The sequence below is a fragment of the Vulpes vulpes genome, unplaced genomic scaffold (genome assembly GCF_048418805.1).
Source record: "Vulpes vulpes isolate BD-2025 unplaced genomic scaffold, VulVul3 Bu000000642, whole genome shotgun sequence".
Taxonomy (NCBI): Eukaryota; Metazoa; Chordata; class Mammalia; order Carnivora; family Canidae; genus Vulpes; species Vulpes vulpes.
This window is the reverse complement of record NW_027325668.1, coordinates 1483840-1494762: the sequence shown is the minus strand read 5'-3', so window position 1 is coordinate 1494762 and position 10923 is coordinate 1483840. Positions and strand designations below refer to the sequence as shown.

At 41.2% G+C, this 10923-nt stretch overlaps 1 pseudogene; it reads left to right on the top strand.

The window, feature by feature from the left end:
• The first annotated feature begins 257 nt into the window (after positions 1–257).
• Positions 258–10554, top strand: LOC140596387 (abnormal spindle-like microcephaly-associated protein homolog pseudogene; annotated as a pseudogene).
• Positions 10555–10923: the final 369 nt, after the last annotated feature.

Genomic DNA, 10923 nt, shown 5'->3' with positions numbered 1-10923 from the left:
TATCATGTAAGAAATATGTACATCAAAGCAGAAAAATCATGAAAACTATTTTTTTTTAGTCTAACTAGTCACATTCGTAGCAGACTGGGAATAATACAATTTTCTAATTCTAACAGCCTAGCAGATTGCAACAAAAGACTATACCTCCAAAAATCGATTTGATTTTTGCTGTCTGATCCTTATCTTTCACCAAATATGGTGAATTCTCTATCTTACTCATCTAATACTTCCAATCACTTTTTTAGCTTTTCCACAAAATGTCTAGCCCCGTAAGTCATAACCTCTTTGAACAAAAAAATCTCACCTTTGGAAATAAAACCAGTAACAATAGATCACAGTGGCAAGAACATTATTTATATCTTAATAAGGAAACATCTAAAGTGGATTTTCCGGGATCCCTGGGTGGTGCAGCGGTTTGGCGCCTGCCTTTGGCCCAGGGCGCGATCCTGGAGACCCGGGATTGAATCCCATATCAGGCTCCCGGTGCATGGAGCCTGCTTCTCCCTCCGCCTGTGTCTCTGCCTCTCTCTCTCTCTGTGAGTATCATAAATAAATAAAAATAAAAAACAATAATGTGGATTTTCCTTTAACTCTTAGAAATCCTGTCATTCTATACCAAATACACTGAGAATAAAGGAAAATTCAGACTGGGAATAAATAATTTTAATGAAAAATTAGAACATCCTCTTTAATATTTGGCCCTTTTGCTTATAGCTCCCAAGAGTTGTGGGTATCAGGTGCATATTTCTTGTGATAAAGTTCCTCAAAGGAAAGCCATGTAAAAGGCATTTCTTAGAAATTCTGTTAAACAATCCTGCACAAAGACACTTTCAACTTTACTATGTTCACTAGCTTAGTTGTTAGAAAACCAAAGTTGTAAAGAAATAAAAAGCAAAGACCCAAAATGGGAAGTATGTACTCCAGCAAATTATTCTCTAAATAACCTGTAGTTCTAGAATAACAGAATTTTTAAAAAAGATTTAAAAATTGGTCAGCCTATGCTTCTTTTGAATGAATCTGTGTGCTTTTACAACGTGTTTGTTTCTGATTTTAGTGGGCAATAAACTGAAACTGATTCTAATTCTGATCTTTGTGACAGTGACTTTAACAAGATCAAGAGTCTAGAAATTCCTCTTTGCTGTCACTCACTGACAGAAATGTACATAATAGTGCACAGCAGGAGGTACGACCTTGAAAACCACCAAGGAACATAATAGTAAGGTACCATGGAAGTAAAAGAGAAGTATCCAGGGGATAGAACACACAAATAGCAGAGACAGGGGAAAGGAGGCAAAGAACATGGACAGAAAGGATATTATTGATATAGACCATAATTAGGGAAGAAGTTCATCGAAATTATTTATAAGTGAAATGAGATGATTATACATGTCAGATTCAGCAAAGCAATCTAAGGAAAAAGAATTTATGATCTCAACAACAGTATATAGTTGTAATGAAGAATGACATTTAAAAAACATTGCTTTACCTAACAAATACTTCTTAATAAAAAATGTCACCTCAACTTTTCTTGGCTGGATTACAGTACTGGGAAAATATTTAGCAGGGTTTTTTTTAAAGCTTTTTGAAAACATATTTTATTTTATTTATTCATGAAACACAGAGAGGCAGAGACATAGGCAGAGGGAGAAGCAGTCTCTGCGAGGAGAGCCTGACGCGGGACTTGATCCTGGGACCCTGGGATCACTATCTGAGCCAAAGGCAGACACTCAACCACTGAGCCACCCAGGTGCCCCAATATTTAGCAGTTTTGATTTAATTCTTCCTGCAGATGTTAATCAAACATTTAAAGGCACTTTTCAAATTGGGGTATTTGTGGCAGAGCAGGTGCTATTAACAAAGTTTGGGTCCTTCTAAAACGTATCTGTTGAAATCTAATTCCCACGATGATAGTATTTGCAGGTGGGGCTATGAGAGGTGAGTAGACCATCAAGGTAGGGCCCTCAGGAATGACATTAGTGCCTTTTTAAAAGACACCCCAAAGAGATTCCTGACCCCTTCTGCCATGTGAGGTTACAGTGAGAAAGCCGTCTATGAATCAGAAAGCAGGTCTATACCTACCGGACACTGAATCTTGGATTTCCCTCTCCAGGACTCTGAAAAATAAATTTGTGCTGGAGGAGGGGCAAGATGGCGAAAGAGTAGGGTCCCCAAGTCACCTGTCCCCAACAAATTACCTAGATAACCTTCAAATCATCCTGAAAATCTACGAATTCAGCCTGAGATTTAAAGAGAGACCAGCTGGAACGCTACAGTGAGAAGAGTTCGCACTTCTATCAAGGTAGGAAGACAGGGGAAAAAGAAATAAAGAAACAAAAGGCCTCCGAGGGGGAGGGGCCCGCGAGGAATTAGAGCAGGACCCAGGAGGGCGGGGATGCCCTCGGGCTGCAGGGACACTAACAGGCACCTGCGCCCCAGGGAGATGCGCTGAGCTCCCTAAGGGCTGCAGCGCGCATGGCGGGACCTGGAGCAGCTCGGAGGGGCTCAGGCAGCGGCTCCGCGGAGGGGGCTGCGGGGCGGGAGCGAATCCAACAGCGCAGGCCCCGGAGCACAGGGCCCAGGCAACAGCCCAGGATCCGGCCTCCCCCGGGACAGGCAGAGGCCGGGAGGGCCCAGGACAGGGAGGACGCTCCTGCCCCGAGCTGAGCAGATCAGCGGCCCCGCCCCGGAGTCTCCAGGCCCTGCAGACGGAGAGCCCGGGAGTTACTGCGGGAGCTGACTCCAGGGCTGCACAGCTGGCCCCGCCACTGCGGCTGTTCCTCCTGGGGCCTCACGGGTGAACACCCCCCACTGAGCCCTGCACCAGGCAGGGGCAGAGCAGCTCCCCCAAGTGCTAACACCTGAAAATCAGCACAGCAGGCCCCTCCCCAAGAAGACCAGCGAGAGGGACCAGTTCCAGGGGAGGTCAAGGGACTTAAAGTATACAGAATCAGAAGATACTCCCCGTGTTTTTTTGTTTTGGTTTTGGTTTGTGTTTTTTTTTTTCTTTCTCCTTGATTTCTGATTGCTTCCCCCACCCCACCCCCCTTTTTTTCTCTCCTTTCTTTCTTTTTCTTTCTCTTTTCTTTCCTTCTCTCTCTTTTTCTCCTTTTCCCAACACAACTTGTTTTTGGCCACTCTGCACTGAGCAAAATGACTAGAAGAAAAACCTCACCACCAAAAAAAGAATCAGAAACAGCCCTCTCTCCCACAGAGTTACAAAATCTGGATTACAATTCAATGTCAGAAAGCCAATTCAGAAGCACTATTATACAGCTACTGGTGGCTCTAGAAAAAACCATAAAGGACTCAAGAGACTTCATGACTGCAGAATTTAGATCCAATCAGGCAGAAATTAAAAATCAATTAAATGCGATGCAATCCAAGCTAGAAGTCCTAAGGACGAGGCTTAACGAGGTGGAAGAACGAGTGAGTGACATAGTAGACAAGTTGATGGCAAAGAGGGAAACTGAGGAAAAAAGAGACAGGCAATTAAAAGACCATGAGGATAGATTAAGGGAAATAAATGACAGCCTGAGGAAGAAAAACCTACGTTTAATTGGGGTTCCCGAGGGCGCCCAAAGGGACAGAGGGCCAGAATATGTATTTGAACAAATCATAGCTGAAAACTTTCCGAATCTGGGAAGGGAAACAGGCATTCAGATCCAGGAAATAGAGAGATCCCCCCCCCCCTCTAAAATCAACAAAAACCGTTCAACACCTCGACATTTAATAGTGAAGCTTGCAAATTCCAAAGATAAGGAGAAGATCCTTAAAGCAGCAAGAGAAAAAAAGTCCCTGACTTTTATGGGGAGGAATATTAGGGTAACAGCAGACCTCTCCACAGAGACCTGGCAGGCCAGAAAGGGCTGGCAGGATATATTCAGGGTCCTAAATGAGAAGAACATGCAACCAAGAATACTTTATCCAGCAAGGCTCTCATTCAAAATGGAAGGAGAGATAAAGAGCTTCCAAGACAGGCAGGAACTGAAAGAATATGTAACCTCCAAACCAGCTCTGCAAGAAATTTTAAGGGGGACTCTTAAAATTCCCCTTTAAGAAGAAGTTCAGTGGAACAATCCACAAAAACAAGGACTGAATAGATATCATGATGACACTAAACTCATATCTGTCAATAGTAACTCTGAACGTGAACGGGCTTAATGACCCCATCAAAAGGCGCAGGGTTTCAGACTGGATAAAAAAGCAGGACCCATCTATTTGCTGTCTACAAGAGACTCATATGAGACAGAAGGACACCTACAACCTGAAAATAAAAGGTTGGAGAACCATTTACCATTCAAATGGTCCTCAAAAGAAAGCAGGGGTAGCCATCCTTATATCAGATAAATTAAAATTTACCCCGAAGACTATAGTGAGAGATGAAGAGGGACACTATCTCATACTCAAAGGATCTATCCAACAAGAGGACTTAACAATCCTCAATATATACACCCCGAATGTGGGAGCTGCCAAATATTTAAACCAATTAATAACCAAACTGAAGAAATACTTTGATAATAATACACTTATACTTGGTGACTTCAATCTAGCTCTTTCTACCCTCGATAGGTCTTCTAAGCACAACATCTCCAAAAAAACGAGAGCTTTAAATGATACACTGGACCAGACGGATTTCACAGATATCTACAGAACTTTACATCCTAACTCAACTGAATACACATTCTTCTCAAGTGCACATGGAACTTTTTCCAGAATAGACCACATACTGGGTCACAAATCGGGTCTGAACCGATACCAAAAGATCGGGATAGTCCCCTGTACATTCTCAGACCATAATGCCTTGAAATTAGAACTTAATCACAACAAGAAGTTTGGAAGGACCACAAACACATGGAGGTTAAGGACCATCCTGCTAAAAGATGAAAAGGTCAACCAGGAAATTAAGGAAGAATTAAAAACATTCATGGAAACTAATGAGAATGAAGATACACCATTCAAAATCTTTGGGATGCAGCAAAAGCAGTCCTGAGGGGGAAATCCATAGCAATACAAGCATCCATTCAAAAACTGGAAAGAACTCAAATTCAAAAGCTCACCTTACACATAAAGGAACTAGAGAAAAAGCAGCAAAAAGACCCCACCCCCAGCAGAAAAAGACAGTTAATTAAAATTCGAGCAGAACTAAATGAAATCGAGACCAAAAGAACTGTGGAACAGATCAACAGAACCAGGAGTTGGCTCTTTGAAAGAATTAATAAGATAGATAAACCATTAGCCAACCTTATTAAAAAGAAGAGAGAGAAGACTCAAATGAATAAAATCATGAATGAGAAAGGAGAGATCACTACCAACACCAAGGAAATACAAACGACTTTAGAAACATATTATGAACAGCTGTACGCCAATAAATTAGGAAATCTAGAAGAAATGGACGCATTCCTGGAAAGCCACAAACTACCAAAACTGGAGCAGGAAGAAATTGAAAACCTGAACAGGCCAATAACCAGGGAGGAAATTGAAGCAGTCATCAAAAACCTCCCAAGACAGGAGTCCAGGGTCAGATGGCTTCCCAGGGGAATTCTATCAAACGTTTAAAGAAGAAATCATACCTATTCTACTAAAGCTGTTTGGAAAGATAGAAAGAGATGGAGTACTTCCAAATTCGTTCTATGAGGCCAGCATCTCCTTAATTCCAAAACCAGACAAAGACCCCATGAAAAAGGAGAATTACAGACCACTATCCCTGATGAACATGGATGCAAAAATTCTCAACAAGATACTAGCCAATAGGATCCAACAACACATTAAGAAAATTATTCACCATGACCAAGTAGGATTTATCCCCGGGACACAAGGCTGGTTCAACACTCGTAAAACCATCAATGTGATTCATCATATCAGCAAGAGAAAAACCAAGAACCATATGACCCTCTCATTAGATGCAGAGAAAGCATTTGACAAAATACAGCATCCATTCCTGATCAAAACCCTTCAGAGTGTTGGGATAGAGGGAAATTTCCTTGACATCTTAAAAGCCATCTACGAAAAGCCCACAGCAAATATCATTGTCAATGGGGAAGCACTTGGAGCCTTTCCCCTAAGATCAGGAACAAGACAGGGATGTCCACTCTCACCACTGCTATTCAACATAGTACTGGAAGTCCTAGCCTCAGCAATCAGACAACAAAAAGACATTAAAGGCATTCAAATTGGCAAAGAAGAAGTCAAACTCTCCCTCTTCACCGATGACATGATACTCTACATAGAAAACCCAAAAGCCTCCACCCTAAGATTGCTGGAACTCATACAGCAATTTGGTAGCTAGCGTGGCAGGATACAAAATCAATGCCCACAAATCAATGGCATTTCTATACACTAACAATGAGACTGAAGAAAGAGAAATTAAGGAGTCAATCCCATTTACAATTGCACCCAAAGCATAAGATACCTAGGAATAAACCTAACCAAAGACGTAAAGGATCTGTACCCTAAAAACTATAGAACGCTTCTGAGAGAAATTGAGGAAGACACAAAGAGATGGAAAAATATTCCATGCTCATGGATTGGCAGAATTAATATTGTAAAAATGTCAATGTTACCCAGGGCAATTTACACGTTTAATGCAATCCCTATCAAAATACCATGGACTTTCTTCAGAGAGTTAGAACAAATTATTTTAAGATTTGTGTGGAATCAGAAAAGACCCCGAATAGCCAGGGGAATTTTAAAAAAGAAAACCATAGCTGGGGGCATCACAATGCCAGATTTCAGGTTGTACTACAAAGCAGTGGTCATCAAGACAGTGTGGTACTGGCACAAAAACAGACACATAGATCAATGGAACAGAATAGAGAACCCAGAAGTGGACCCTGAAATGTATGGTCAAGTAATATTCGATAAAGGAGGAAAGACCATCCATGGGAAGAAAGACAGTCTCTTCAATAAATGGTGCTGGGAAAATTGGACATCCACATGCAGAAGAATGAAACTGGACCACTCTCTTTCACCATACACAAAGATAAACTCAAAATGGATGAGAGATCTAAATGTGAGAGAAGAGTCCATCAAAATCCTAGAGGAGAACACAGGCAGCACACTTTTTGAACTTGGCCACAGTAACGTCTTGCAAGATACATCCACAAAGGCAAAGAGAACATTTGAAAAACATGCATTCCTCTGCGACCCTTATTCAAAGCATGTTTAGATCTTTAGTGGTGAGGAAAAGGTTCATTTCCCTCAAAAGAGCTACTGTTTTTGTTCAGAGAAAATACCGGGCCACCATTTGTGCCAGGCATCACTTGCACCAATTCTTGAAATTAAAAAAAGCGGTCATTACAACCCAGTCATCTTACCGAAGGCTGGTGGCAAAGAAGAAGCTGCAGGAGATGCACAGGCTGCGGTTCTCATCCAGGCCACTTACAGAATGCACAGAACATATGTTACATTTCAGACCTGGAAACATGCCTCCATTTTAATTCAGCAACATTACCGAACATACAGGGCTGCAAAATTGCAAAGAGAAATTCTGTTCGACAGAGACCTTCTGCTTTGATCATTCAGGCTACATATAAGGGAATGAAAGCAAGACAGCTTTTAAGGGAAAAACACAGAGCTGCTATCCTAATACAAAGCACATACAGAATGTATAGGCAGTATCTTTTTTACCAAAAGATCCAGTGGGCTACAAAAGTAATACAAGAAAAATATAGAGCAAATAAAAAGAAAGCTCTTCAACACAGTGCACTCAGGAATGCAGCAGCAGCCTGCACTGAAGCAGATTTCCAGGACATGATCCTAAGGAAACCGATTCAGGAACAGCATCAGGCTGCCACTATTATTCAGAAGCATTTTAAAGCCTCCAAAGTAAGGAAGCATTATCTCCACTTGAGAGCAAATGTAATTTTTGTCCAAAGACGATACAGGCACTAACTGCAGTGCGCACCCAGGCAGTCGTGTGTACACAGTCTTCATATAGAAGTTGTAAGGTGCAAGAGGACATGCAGCATAGGCACCCGGCTGCCACACGAATTCAGTCATTCTACCGAATGCACAGAGCCAAACTCGATTATCAAGCAAAGAAAACCGCCATTGCTGTAATACAGAATTATTTTAGGTCCTATATCCGAGTAAAAGTGGAAAGGGAAAATTTTTTGGCAGTTCAGAAGTCTGTGCGAATTATTCAGGCCGCTTTTAGGGGCATGAAGGTTAGAGAGAGACTGAAAACCCTCTCGGAGGTAAACGTGGTAGCCAGTGCTAAGCAGTCTGCCTTCTGCTCTTGCAGAACCGAAGCTCAGTGTGCAGCTGTTCACGGCTCAGCACTTAGGACTCAGAAGTGGCGTGGAGCTTCCCTGGTCACTTGTTCACAAGAGGCCGAGTACCCCCAGAGAGAGGCTCTAGTAGCGACTCAAAGAGCTTTCTGCGAGATGGTCACAAGGAAATTGGAAACACAGAAGTGTGCTGCCCTGCGCATTCAGTACTTCCTTCAGATGGCCGTGTGGCGGAGAAGGTTTGTCCAGCAGAAAAGAGCTGCGGTGACCCTCCAGCAGTACTTCAGGACGTGGCAAACAAGAAGGCAGTTTTTATTGTACAGGAAGGCAGCAGTCGTCTTACAAAATCACCACCGAGCCTTTTTGTCTACAAAACATCAAAGACAAGTATATTTACAAATTAGGAGCAGCATTATCATGATTCAAGCTAGAACGAGAGGATTTATACAGAAACGGAGGTTTCAGAAAATTAAAGATAGCACCATAAAAATCCAGGCTGTGTGGAGGAGCTATAAAGCCAGGAAATATTTACATCAAGTGAAAGCTGCCTGCAAGATTCAAGCCTGGTATAGGTATTGGAAAGCACGTAAAGACTATCTAGCTGTATTAAAAGCTGTTAAAATCATTCAAGGTTGCTTCTACACCAAACGGGAGAGAACACGGTTTCTGAATGTGAGAGCATCAACAATTATCATTCAGAGAAAATGGAGAGCTATACTTTCTGGAAGAAGAGCTCGTGAACACTTCTTAATGATGAAAAGACATGAAGCTGCTTGTTTGATCCAAGCGAATTTTAGAAGATACAAAGCAAGGCAGGTCTTTCTCCGGCAGAAGTCTGCTGCTTTGACCATACAGAGATATATACGAGCCAGGAAGGCCGGAAAATGTCAAAGGATAAAATATGTAGAATTAAAAAAATCTATAGTTGTTCTACAAGCACTAGTGCGTGGTTGGTTAGTAAGAAAAAGAATTTCAGAACAAAGAACCAAAATCAGACTTCTTCACTTCACAGCAGCTGCATATTATCACCTGTCTGCTCTTAAAATTCAAAGAGCATATAAACATCACATGTCTATGAAGAATGCTAACAAGCAGGTTAATGCAGTCATCTGTATCCAGAGGTGGTTTCGAACAAGATTACAGCAAAAGAGGTTTGCTCAGAAATACCCTAACATCCTCACAAGTCAGCATGAAGTTCCGGAATGTACGAGCCAGCAGAATAGAGCTGCATCGGTCATACAGAAAGCAGTACGCCGTTTCCTCCTCCGTAAAAAACAGGAAAAATTTAATAATGCAATCAGTAGAATTCAGGCATTATGGAGAGGATACACTTGGAGGAAGAAAAATGATTGTACACAAATTAAAGCTATACGACTAAGTCTTCAACTTGTTAACAGGGAGATTCGAGAAGAAAACAAACTTTACAAAAGAACTGCGCTTGCACTTCATTATCTTTTGACCTAGAAGCACCTTTCTGCTATTCTTGAGGCCTTAAAGCACCTAGAGGTAGTTACTAGATTATCTCCACTTTGTTGCGAGAACATGGCCCAGAGTGGAGCAGTTTCTAAAATATTTGTTTTGATCCGAAGTTGTAATCGTAGCATTCCTTGTATGGAAGTCATCAGATATGCTGTACAAGTCTTGCTTAATGTCGCTAAGTATGAGAAAACTACTGCAGCAGTTTCTGATGCAGAAAACTGCATAGATACACTGCTGGACCTTTTGCAAATGTACCGAGAAAAACCTGGTGACAAAGTTGCAGACAAGGGTAGAAGCATTTTTACAAAAACCTACTGTTTGTTAGCTGTTTTATTGAAGACAACGAATAGGGCCTCTAGTGTTCGAAGTAAGTACAAAGTTGTTGACCGTATTTATAGTCTCTATAGACCGTATTTACAGCTCGTAAACATAAAATGAATACTGAAAGAACACTTTATAAACAAAAGATGAATTCTTCTATAAGTACTCCCTTTATTCCAGAAACACCTGTAAGAAACAGAATAGTTTCAAGACTTAAACCAGATTGGGTTTTGAGAAGAGATAACATGGAAGAAATCACAAATCCCCTACAAGCTATTCAAATGGTGATGGACACACTTGGCATTCCTTACTAGTAAATAACATTTTCAGTATGTACCGTAAAAAATACTAAAGCTAATCATGAATGTGTAAAGTGTTTTTGGCTCTCCTTTGTACAGCTTCTAAAATCTGACTCTGTATTAAAATTAAAATATATATATGTAACAATAAAAAAAATGCAAAAAAAGCAAAAATGAACTATTGGGACTTCATCAAGATAAGAAGCTTTTGCACAGCAAAGGATACAGTCAACAAAACTAAAAGACAACCTACAGAATGGGAGAAGATATTTGCAAATGACGTATCAGATAAAGGGCTAGTTTCCAAAATCTATAAAGAACTTATTAAACTCAACACCAAAGAAACAAAAAACCCAATCATGAAATGGGCAAAAGACTTGAAGAGAAATCTCACAGAGGAAGACATGGACATGGCCAACATGCACTTGAGAAAATGCTCTGCATCACTTGCCATCAGGGAAATACAAATCAAAACCACAATGAGATACCACCTCACACCAGTGAGAATGGGGAAAATTAACAAGGCAGGAAACAACAAATGTTGGAGAGGATGCGGAGAAAAGGGAACCCTCTTACACTGTTGGTGGAAATGTGAA